Genomic DNA, 12467 nt, shown 5'->3' with positions numbered 1-12467 from the left:
CGGCTAAGGGCTAAGAGAGTCGTGGAGCGCGCGGGTAGACAGAGCGTCGGAGTATCGCGAGCGCGCCCCCTGGCGCCAGTCCTCCACGGCGCGAGCTGCTGCGCAGGCGCGGGGCAACTCCAGCTGTCAATCCGCAGCACTCAGGTTTCGCTTTCCTCCTGCTTGGTTGTGCCTTCTGGAAATTCCTTACACCATATTTCGGAACTGGTGTGTGTGTGTGCGCGCAGTGGTTGTGGTGGTGGTGGTGGTGTAAATTACAATAAGAATCAAGGCGATGAGAAGATCAGTCCCGGAGTAACTGATTTGTTGAGCAGCACTGAAAGCAATATATCCCAAACTATATTTTCATAGCCTTCTGTCAAAGTCCTGCTTGGGGGGAGTTTCCAACTCCCAACTGGGTTAGTTCACTTGGCCTTCGGAAATTATCTGATCCCTCCCCAACTCCACCTTCCTTGCCCAGGTAGTATTCCGGAGAGATAGAGCACTCTATTAATCACATGGCCTTTCCCCTTGATGTAGTCTAAGGGAGTCAACCCAAGCATGGAACTTTTCTTTGAAATTGCTGCCAACTACACTAGCCTGTTCTCTGTCAAGTCATGGGAAAGCTATTTTGAACTCCCTGTTTAACTGGACGCAAACGACTATAGAATGTGACTGAAACGTTCCAAGAGGTACGCAAGAGATTTTCAACCATCACTGTAAATTTGGCTCATCCTTCTTCCACCTCTTAGGGGAGGTATTACAGAGTAGTGGTCATGTGTCCATACCCTGAAACTAGAATGCTTGCTCAAATTCAGTTTCTTTTTCCCTTTATAAACTGATTTTAGATTAAGTAACAATTTGCATTTGCTTCAATTTTCTCATCTCATATTAACCCATTTTGTCCCAAATATGGAATGCATATAAAAGCTTATATAATATAATATATATGTACAACATAATTCTCAATATGTAATATGCCTATAAAATAAGAATACAATTATGATAATATTAATATAATATTTATAAGAGCTAGATTATGATCTCCAGCCTATTTCAATGTCCCTGTGTCAATTTCATTGAAATCTCTGTGGAATTGAAAACTCAGGATTTAATAGGTTATCCTAGGATAATATTAAGGTTGTTGTATGGAATAAGTAAATATATGTCAAAAAATGATTTCAAATTATCTAGGAAATCGTATGTGCTCAATAACTATTAGCAATATTGTATTTCCTGGTTTTTGACTGCCAATATTCATTAGAAATTCATATCTTTTCAAGACAACAGCCTGTGATTATTTCTCAGACTCAATTGCCCCCCTTTTTAAAAGAATGTATTTTGAAATATTTGTTATAAAAAATACAATGAGTTACACAAATTGTGTGTTCATCACCCAGTTTGAGAAAAGAAACATTTCCAGTAGAATTGCCTGCCCCTGTATATTTGTCTCTAGTAACTTCCCTTATAAAAATAAATCCCTTAAGGGATATAGAAGAGATCATTATATGAAATTGGGACACAGAGAAAAGGAAGAGCAAGGGAGTCAGACTTCCCTCTGCTTTTTAGTGTGAGCTCTAGAGCAAATTAAGTAGCCTTCTGAGCTTCAGTTTCCACAATCATAAAAAGGGTGATTATGTCTACTTTACAGGACTGTCACCAGGATCAACTAAGAAAAATGTATGTGAAACAACTCAGTCTGAGGCTTTCAAAAAGATCAAATGTTTTATGTGTATTTCTTTACACTGTTTTCACAAGTGTCCTTGAGAGGCCTTTTCCTACTTCTACAAATCCTATTTATTTTTCCACTATCTTACATGTAAAGAAGTGTCTTAGGACTCAGGCATGGCCTGGGCAACAGGAAACTTCAGTTCTCTGTCTGCTTGCAATCAGGCAGGGTCATGAGACAAGTTCTTGCTCTATGAGCAGGCAGTGGAATGAATGTTTGTCATTTATAGGTCAAAACATTTGATTTTCATTGCAATACTCTGTTCCTTGTGTTCAACCACAGAAACCATAGGACAGCTATAATAAGGAAGCAGAAGGGCACTAAATTGCTGCATCGAGGGAGATAGCCTTGGAAGGTCAACCAGTCTGCCTTGAACTAATATGATCAGAAACAAATCTGTGTTGCTTTAAGCCTTGGAGATATTTGGGTTTTCTTTTCTGCAGCATAACCCAACTTATTATGCAGAGTTCCTTCTTTAAGTCTTTTCTGATACTAGGAATCAGAATACCAAAATTGTACTTTTGGTTCTGCTTCTTATTAAAATTGGAATCGGGCCAGGTGTCCCCATCTATAAGACTGAAATAAAATCTACCTTGCTTTCTTTTCACAGCTCAAATGAGACCATATGGGAAGATGCTTTGCAAAATAGGAAGTACTGTACGGATGGAAGCAATTGCATATTTTAACCAGGAGAGTTACCTGATATTGGTTTAACAACCACAATGCTCCGGTTTCCTGAAGTGCTGCTAATTTTTAAATATTAGGTTCAAGTGTTCTATGAGTAAATAAAGTAAGTACAAAACATAGCCACAATTTATCATTCCTGGATTTTTCTTTTTCACATTCTATTTGAAAAATGAAACAGGACACACATTAAAAGATTTGTGGGGGTAGGGTTGGGAGGGTGAGAGATTTTTTCCCATTTGGATATGAGATGGCTTTCTAAGAGTTGAATTATAAAATTGACACAGTTCATTAGTTCAAGAGATGTTTATAGAGCAACCATTATATGTGTGTGGTAGCCAGCCTTGAAGATCATATTTATGCCCACTTATAATCCCCCCTCCACAATGAATAGAGCTGATACATTAACCAATAGACTGTTGTGGAAATGTCATAATGTGACTTCCTAGGTTAAGTCGTAGGTTAAGATTGGCTTGTTCTCTCTAAATTATTCACTCTGAGGGTAGCCCTGTGCTGTCCTGAGGATACCCAAATATCCCTTTGGAAAAGGCTCCTGTGATGAGGAACTGAGCCCTCCTGCCAATAGCCAGAGGATTGCTAAAGCCCTATAAGTGTGCCCTTTTGGAAGGCCATCTTTTGGCTCCAATCAAGCCTTCAAATGACTGCAGCAGCTGCTGATATTGTAACTGCTACTTCATGAGACATCCTCAGCTAGAATCACCAGCTAAGCTGCTTCTGAATTCCTGACCTACAAAAGGTGCGAGGTACTAATTATTTGTTGTCTTATGCTTTTAAATTTTGGATGATTTATTCTTCTGTCACAGGTAATGAATAGATCGTATTGCCACACATCGAATGTGTACAGCCCAGGAGATACAGTGCTGGATAAAATAAACCAGACTTGTTCCTCCTGGGACATGGAGAGACAGAACCTATGATAAACAAATGAGATAATGTCAAATAGTGATAAATGCTGTGGAAAGGTCTGGAAGTTCAGAAATCCTGGGACAAAGTGTGCCTTTTAGAGTATTCAGAGATAGCCTCTTTGGGAAGGAAAGATTTGAACTCAATGATGGTTTCCTCATGCAAACTCCCTTAAGCAGAGTGATCAAGGCAGAGGGAACAGCGATTGTGAAGTCCATAAAGCTGAAATGAGCTTGCTCTGTCGTTCAGGATCTATCAAGTCGGTGCAGCCTAAGTGGAAAGAAGGTGCCATAAATAGGAGACATAAATGCTTTCCAGAAGGGGCCTGTGCCCAGTTAGTCTTGAGGAGGTGGTATCACCCAGGGAGACTGTGGGGTCTGAGAAAAGATACAATCTGTTGTATATATCAAAAGCACTCTTAGAGCCAGAATCTTACCCATGCCAGAAGCAGGAAGAACAAAGATGTCAGTAGGTTAATCTTTGGTAAAATTGCAGACCAAGGAAGAATGCATTCATCAGAAGAGGAATTAGATATGAGGGAACCTATAAAAAGGTCAGAGATCCAGTGAGGCATTTCCCAAGTACTTTCTGTTGGGAGGAAGAGGTACCCTGCATCAAAATTTCCCCTCTAGCCATCTGTTTTCAAAAGCAGGCGTTTGGGAGTCATCCTGATGTCATTAATCTTTGAATTGTAAAAGTAAGTACGTGTTGAATGGTTTCATAATTGACAACAGTGGTTAAATGAAGCCAAAGGAACACATGGAAGGGGAGCTACCCGATAGGATACTATGGTTTTGGAAAACTCCAAGAACAGTAAGTTTCAGGGCAGCTCCTACCATCCTCTCTCTTCTCCACACCCTCCTCCCCCTCCTCCTCCTCCTCCTCCTCCACCAAAATGAGGTGAAGTGCTCAGAGCAGAGGAGGGAGGAGGTGATGAGAATTGAAGGGTGGGGGGACAAAGAGGGTAGATAAGAGGCGTGGACACATGGGTGTGTACAGGAAGCTTCTGGGGAAACTTCAGATAGTAATAACAGGTTTTAGAGCTATGCATTTGTCTCACTCAACCATCCAGACTGAGAGCAGAGTTTTAGCCAAAAGGAGGCAGAAGTTTAGTTTTGGAATGGCCTTGTGCATTAGTCTTTTGTTACTGTAACAAAATACCAGAGGCTGGATAACTTTATAAAGGGAAGGGGTTTATTTAGCTCAAAATTCTGATTTTTTTTTTTTTTTTTTTGCTGGTGGAATTCTAAGACAGCACATGATACTGAATGGCAAGACAGGGTGTGTGTGTGTGGGGGGCGGGAATATTCTGGTCTCCCTCCCTTTTCTTATAAAACCATCAGGATTCAATCATGGGGACTCCATCAGGATCTAGAGAAATCTCCAAGTTGTTCATGGCAACGAGTTGTCTTAGAGTGTACCTTCCTACTCTCATGCCCAAATCCCAATCAAGAACATAGGCTTTTTGTGGCCATACTAATTTTCCCTGTTCTTGGATCAAGGAGGGAATCTCTTTGTTTTTCACTTGGGACAGACGGGAAGGAAGACACATTTCCATTTTGGGGACCAATTTTTTCCTAGTTTCATCACTGCTCACCAAGCAACGTTAAGATAATAAATTGACCCAATTAACTCCTTCCCGTGAGGAAAAGAATGTGCCCATCAGAGGAGGTGGGTATGTGATCTACTTGTGAATTATAGTTCTAAAGCACACGGATTGCTTTCCTCTGGTTTGCTTATGTGATTCCTATGAGTTGAGATAGTATACAGGTACACAGTGTAGATAAAATCAATGTTAGAATCCACGGAGCTAAGGGCCATGTTAATTCACTGTAGAGAACAATGCCTATGAATTTGGTTATATTCCTTTCTGAACACATTTTCAGGAAATTACTATTAAGAAAAATCAGCCAGAACTTAAAAAATAAAGCAAAAGGGTGTCTCCATGTCCTTCCAATAGCCTCGTTTGTCATGCTTACCTCGTTGTTAGTTTATTTTCTATATTGGAGTATGTGCTTATGTAAGTCTCTGCTCTTTATGAACTTTTTAGAGACCAGACATTGAAGATACATTGAAGAACTTATAGATGTCTGTCTGGGAAAAATATACCCACAGAAGTTAATGTCCTGCAAGATGCTAACCAGTTTGGTGTCTATTGAGCAGGTGAATTCATTTCAGCATTTCTTTGACATTGAATAAAATCTCCATTTCTTAAATTCTCCTTTGAGCCAGTTTGATCATTTTATTAATTTCTTTGTTCATCGATGGATTGATAAAACCTTAGATAGGTGTTCACTCTGCATTTGGATCAGTCCTGTGTTTAACTTTTTGAAAATTATGCTTTCCCATCGCAACACTCCTGTTTTACCTTGCATTTGCATATTGAATAAATAGTGCTCCCTCTGATTCTGGCACATTTGATGTTTGTGACGTGTTGAAGCTGAGCATGTTGAATCTTTCAAGGCACTGGGAACTTCATAATAAATCTTAATTATATGCTGTAACACAACACTAAAAAACCTGTATTTAAGCTTCTGGTATACCCATGTTTTGAAACAACTGGAGGAGGTTTATCCATGTCTGAGATTACAGCCTGAATTATGGATGTTCCTGGCGACTGCTTAGTATGGAGACTCTCAAAGCAGCAGCAAAAGCTGAGGGAGTCTGAGACAGGGCAGCAGAAAGTTCTTGACCTGGTGGCTTGAACTTGGCTGGAAGAATGAGATGTGTTTCCTTTGTTCCTGTTTAGAATTTATAGACTAATTTCCCCCAAAACACAATAATGATTCATTTCCATGAATGACCCACAACCTACTTGAAATACTTTTGATGCAATAGTATTATTTTCAGTATCTGTTCACTGCAAATGTTATTTCAGATGCAATATGAAAAAAAATTAATTTTTTGGTGGGGTGGACCTGGAAACTAATCCCAAACTTATAACATTGATCTTATAGGAAGTGCCATCTTTTTAAAAGTATTTTTTAGTTGTGGATAGACCTTTATTTTGTTTACTTGTTTATATGTAGTGCTGAGAATCGAACCCAGTGCCTTACAGATGCTAGGCAAGCACTCTACTGCTGAGCTATAATTCCAGCCCCATAGGAAGTGATATTTTGTTTTAAACAACTAAATGGAAATGCTTCTGGGTGGAGGGGATATTCAGTTCTTTTAGAGATTGGGAATGGCCTAAGGTGAAGTTTCTTGCAACGACAAAACTAGGTAAATTTCAAACTGCTTCCTTCTAAAGGAAATGGAAGGTTTGTATAAGTGCATGGTATGGGCAAGCACGTGGGGTGTGTGTGTGTGTGTGTGTGTGTGTGTGTGTGTTTTGTTGATGCTATCACACCTTTTAGTCGTCTGTCACGTAAAGTAGGACACACATTCCAGGTTCTCACCGTCTCTGTGCACACCTGCCTTTTTTACCTGGTGCTGCAGGTAATACCTACGACTGTTATGAACAAAATAAATTCAAACCCAAAGTTAACTTTCACCTTTCATCCACCAAAAATATCATGTTCATCCCAGCTCCTGCCAGAACAGGGTTTTTTTTTCTGTATTTTTGAGGGAGGACATTGGTTTAATGGACATGGAAGTGTTCACTTCCTTGTAACAAGGCCCTGTTCATGTTCTGAGTGATGGGTCATAGGACTGCTGCTATCTTCAAGGAGATTCTGTAGGGGATACGAATCATGTTAATTTAATAATGTTCTCTGAATATTCGACATGTTCATATTGGAAAATTTCTAAGATGGTTCTTTGAGCACAGTGGTGGTGGTAATGTCTTCTTCTGGCTTTTATTAAGGGTTGTTGACATTTTTTTGGGTTTCTGTTCCAGGTAACTAGGGTTATAAAAGGCCAAATTAGAAATCCATGACCAATGGATACTGTTTAGCCATAACCAGGGAGGTATGTTTTCTGGTAGGAATAGAACTAAATTGGAGAAGTGACAAAAATCATATTGCAGAGAGAAAACAAATTATTAGAAATTGGACCACAAGAAGTAGAACAGTTCAAGAGCTTTAGCTCCATTGCTCTTAAAAATAGCTTTTATTTGTTCCTTTTAACTCCTTTGTAACTAAAGTGGCACCAAATAATCTTTAAGAGTATATAGTTTCCTATCTGTAAGACTGTACCTCACCTAAAGGAAGTTAGCTATTCCTGTAAGGTTGAACAACAGGTTATTTCTACTAGATTTGATTTTGCAATGTGCCAATGAACTTTGGTGCATAAATTTTTCTCCCATGATGTCTTTAAGATGGATTCCTTCAAGGCAAATTGGTAGGTCAAAGGCTATGAGTATTTATGACTCCTCTTACAAATGACTTCCCAGAAAGATTGTATCAATTTGTAAGTTACCCAGCTCTTAGTGCGTATCTTTTTTTTTTTAATTAGTTGCTCATGACAATACAATGATCTTGACTTATCATACATTTGAATCAAATGGGGTATAATTTCTCATTTTTCCAAGTATACAGATTACAGAATCACATTGGTTATACAGCCACGTATATACATACAGCAATACTAGTGTCTATTTTATTCTGCTGCCCTTTATTTCCCCTCCCCTCTCTTAGTGTGTATCTTACTCATTCTCTCTAGGACGCTGATTGAGGATTGCATTAAACACACACACACACACACACACACACACACACACACACACATACACACACACACTCACACACAAACTTTAAAAATAAAATTCACATACAAGATAAGAGAGTCATGTTACCTGAAGTTAAAAAATGAAGACTAATAATTTTCCCCTTACATTTTTGAAACCAGCTTTGCTTTCTGGGAGCAGCCACTAAAGCCCCCTCTTCAGCATTGCCTGGAGTGTCCTGCTGATATTCCAGTACGGAAGATGAGATCCAAGGACATTTAGTTGGGATGGGGGCAGTGGAGGGTTGGACTTTGGAGTCATACATTGATGCACTTGGAAAAGGCTGAAGGTAATGACTTTATGCATTTGAAGAAGGCTGCAGTGTCTATCCAGTAAAGCATTAGGCAGATAAAAGAGGTATGACATTTACCTGGGTGAATGAAACATCAATGTAGAGAAGGGATGGCTGTATTTGTCCAGTCAAGTAAGACATTAAAGATCCCTTAATTGAGGTTATTTTTTGTTTTTATATCCGTGCTGGGATCAAACCCAAGGCCTTGCACATACTAGACAAGGCTCTAGCCCAAGAGATTTTAACTCTTAAAATATGGGACAAAATTCATGCATATTGACTTGTGGAGGATGATTTCCTCGTCACATCTCTTAAGTATCTTGCTTATTTGCTGGGCACAATGGTGTGTGACTGTAATCCTAGTGGCTCAGAAGGCCGAGGCAGGAGGATTGAGAGTTCAAAACCATCCTCAGCAATTTAGTGATGCCCTAAGCAACTTAGTGAGACCCTGTCTCCAAATAAAAAATAAAAAGGACTGGGGATGTGGCTCAGTGGTTAAGTGCCCCTGGGTTCAATCACTGATACCAAAAACAAAAACAGAAGATCCGCAAATGAAAAAAACAACAACAAAAACTTGCTTATTTGATTATCCCTCCCTCCTTCTTTTCCTCCCTGTCTTCCTCTTTCTGCCTTTTAATTTCCCAATGATTTGAGAGTAAGGTACACATGTTATTATATGTGATCCTTAAATCTGAGAGTATACCAAGAACAAAAACAGCCTCTCTATTACCACATTCATCGTTTCCCTTTTCTCTTTCTCCATCTCCATCTTTTTATCTATCTATGCTAGCTATTTTTGTTCTTAATTGCTTTGTTTAGAAAATTCTGACATACATTATACATATAGAAGAATACATAAAACTATGTACAGGGCTGGGGCTGTAGATCAGTGGTAGAGTGTTTGCCTCGCAGGTGTGAGGCACTGGGTTCAATCCTCAGCACCATGTAAAAATAAATAAATTAAATAAAGATATTGTGTCCATCTACAACTAAAAAAAATTTTAAAAAACCCCAACTATGTATAGTATGAAAGTTCACATAAATAAATATATATTTTATGATTTATTTGTATGTATATATGAAGTAAATATATTTATTTTAAATGACAATAAAGCAAGTAAAAAAATGAAACCAGAAACCATTTAGGGGAAGTAGTAGTTATCTTAACCATGTTAGAAATCAAAGAAAATCTTTATACCCATTGAGCCTCACTCATGCAAGATGAATAAGTTCTAGAGATCTGTATGACATAGCGCCTAGTACTTGTTTTAAGGTTGCATGTTAAGTATTCTTTTCACAAAAATAACTAAAAAAAAAAAAAAAAGGAGAAGAAGAAGAAATGCAGTAACCCTAGATGTACCAGGCTGCTTCCAGTCTTACACAGTATAATGTTTTGCCATAAAATTTTATAAGTAGAAGCACACTCTAAAACAACATAATAATGAAAAGTACAGTATAGTAAATACACAAACTGGTAACATAGTCACTTATTATCTATATCAAGTATTATATACTATTTATAATCATATTGTATAGTTTTGTATGACTGGCAGCACAGTAGGCTCATATATACTGCATCACACAGCCACATGAGTAAGGCACTCCACTATGACTTCACGATTTTACATTGTGCTATGACTTTATTTTTTTTTTAAGAGAGAGAGAGAGAGAGAGAGAGAGAGAGAGAGAGAGAGAATTTTTTAATATTTATTTTTAGTTTTAGGCAGACACAACATCTTTGTTTGTATGTGGTGCTGAGGATCGAATCCCGGCTGCACACATGCCAGGCGAGCGCGCTACCGCTTGAGCCACATCCCCTGTGCTATGACTTTATGACCATGGCAATGACACTAGTTAATTGAATTATTTCAATCCTATTATAATCTTATTTATCACATATGAAACTCATCATTGACCAAAACTTTGTTATATGGCAGGTGACTGCAATTCCTGAAGTTTGAAGTTTGGGAAGTCCAAGATCCAAGTGCTGGGAGATTCAGTTTCTAGGGAGGGGTCTTTTTCTGGTTTGAAGACAGCCACCTTCTTCCTGTAGTTTCATATGCTAGAGAGACTGATCATCTCTCTTGCATCTTTTTTTTTTTTTTTTTTCCCCAGAAGAGTAATAATCCAGTTCAGGTCAGAACTGCCTTTATGGTGTAATCATTCCCCAAAGCTCCAATTCAAAATACTATCACATTACTTACTGGGACTTTAATGTATGAATCTGAGAGGGATACAAACATTCAGTCCATAGTAAATTCCAAAAGTTTATTAGGTATCTCAGATATGCCAAGATTTTTCTGGGGGTTTGGATTTGAAGACGCTTCTTCTCAAAGAACATTTCAAAATTAATTGGAAGGAAATGAATTCATAATGCTGTCCTCAAGTAGATAATGCATTGGTAATTGCTGACATAAGAGATGAAGAGAAAAAATTGAAAAATGGAATATGTTCTTATAGTGAAACTGAAGTTCTACCATTCCTATCACTTATACTTTAGGTGATTATTTATTGTCCTTGTCTTCAAATATAATTTAAGAAAAATGAAAATAACAACAACAACAAAAACCCCTCTCAAAACCCCAAACAAACACTGCAAAGATTTATGGAAATTTTGGGATGTGAGGGATGTTTACTATCATTTTTTTTCTGTTGAATTTATTTATTTTTTCATATACATCTTTTTAATTTTTTAAAATTTATATATTGTTATTCTAATTTGTTATATATGACAACAGAATGCATTTCAATTCATAGTACACATATAGAGCATAATTTTTCATGTCTCTGACTATACACAAAGTAGAGTCACACCATTCATTTCTTCATACATTTACTTAAGGTAATGATGTTCATCTCATTCCACCATCTTTCCTATCCCTTTGCCCCCTCTGTTCCTCTCCCTCCCCTTTTCCCTATCTAAAGTTCCTCCTTTCCCCCCATGCTCCCCACCAACCCCATATGCATCAGCATCCACATATCAGAGAAAACATTTGGCATTTGGTTTTTTGGAATTGGCTTACTTCACTTAGCATAGTATTCTCCAACTGCATCCATTTACCTGCAAATTCCATATTTTTATTCTCTTTTAATGCTGAGTAATATTCCGTTGTGTAGTATGTTTAGTATCTCGATGGTGGTGATAGTATCAAAGTTTATACATCTGCCCAAACTCATCAAAATGTATACATTAAATATGTGTAACTATCAAGCATATTAAATATACCTTAATAATGCTTAAAAAGGAGATATAAAAAACATCAGAAATCAAAAAAATCAAGATTATTTTATATAAATTATACTTCCTAATTTTAGTTTTCCAAAGATAATTTTTTTCATGAATGAATATTTTCAAGATTCTTTGCTATTCTTTAAATTTTAATAGCTTAGGCCTTGGAAACAATCTCTGTTTATCATATTAATTAGAATATACTGATGAGCCCTCTGAAAGTTAAAGCTTTAATTCTATCTTGAATAATGCTTTTATTCCACTCAAATTGTTTATCTTTGGGGAATACCCGTCATTTCTTGCGTTTCTTTTCATTTACCTTAGAGTATCTCTCCCTAGTTTTTTTTTCCTCTTGTTTTTCACTTCTTTCATTGCTTGTATGATCTTAAGATTGTGTTTCACCAGTTTGTCTTCTGTACCACCAATCTGCATACTTGTCTTTTATAATATCCATTGAATTTGTTTTACCTTTTCTCCTGGGTATTAGTTTCATTGCACTTTCCTCTTCTCTTGGCTTATCTTCTAATCAAGGCCTTTTCTTGGTCAATAAAAGTGATTCCTCACAGGAACAAAAGTAAGAACATTGTAATTTCTCCTGTGCTTCAGAAAAAGTCTACTCTATTATTTGGTCATTTAAAATGCTTTTCCTTGTGCTGTAGAATTTCTTTATAGATATCATAGTATCTATTATTCATCCTTGAAAGAGGAGAATTCTATGCAGAGCTGGCATTAAAGAATAGTTGTCCTATGTCTATTTTACCCAGCACCCTCTGGGGCACATTTCTGGGCTCCCTGCAGTTTCACCAGCTCGTGGTGGAAGCTCCAGCTTGAGCGTAAGATGGAATCCCCGTCAGATAGGAAAAATGAAGCTAGCTTTCTTTCCAAATGTAGAATTCAAAGGCAAAGAGACTCAAACTGAAATTGTTCTTATTTGACTCAACAAGAAGTTCTTGTTTGGAAGAAT

The 12467-nt window shown here is 37.6% G+C and overlaps 1 long non-coding RNA gene across 1 annotated transcript; it reads left to right on the top strand.

Annotated features, from left to right (window-relative positions):
• Positions 1-8: 8 nt before the first annotated feature.
• LOC120889582 (uncharacterized) lies at positions 9-2514 on the top strand. Its single transcript, XR_005733550.2, has 3 exons — positions 9-207; positions 520-671; positions 2319-2514. It is a non-coding gene; the product is annotated as an uncharacterized LOC120889582 (long non-coding RNA).
• The last annotated feature ends 9953 nt before the right edge of the window (positions 2515-12467 follow it).

This window comes from Ictidomys tridecemlineatus, chromosome 4, assembly GCF_052094955.1.
Source record: "Ictidomys tridecemlineatus isolate mIctTri1 chromosome 4, mIctTri1.hap1, whole genome shotgun sequence".
Taxonomy (NCBI): Eukaryota; Metazoa; Chordata; class Mammalia; order Rodentia; family Sciuridae; genus Ictidomys; species Ictidomys tridecemlineatus.
The sequence above is the reverse complement of the archived record's forward strand: the minus strand, read 5'-3'. Positions and strand labels throughout refer to the sequence as shown.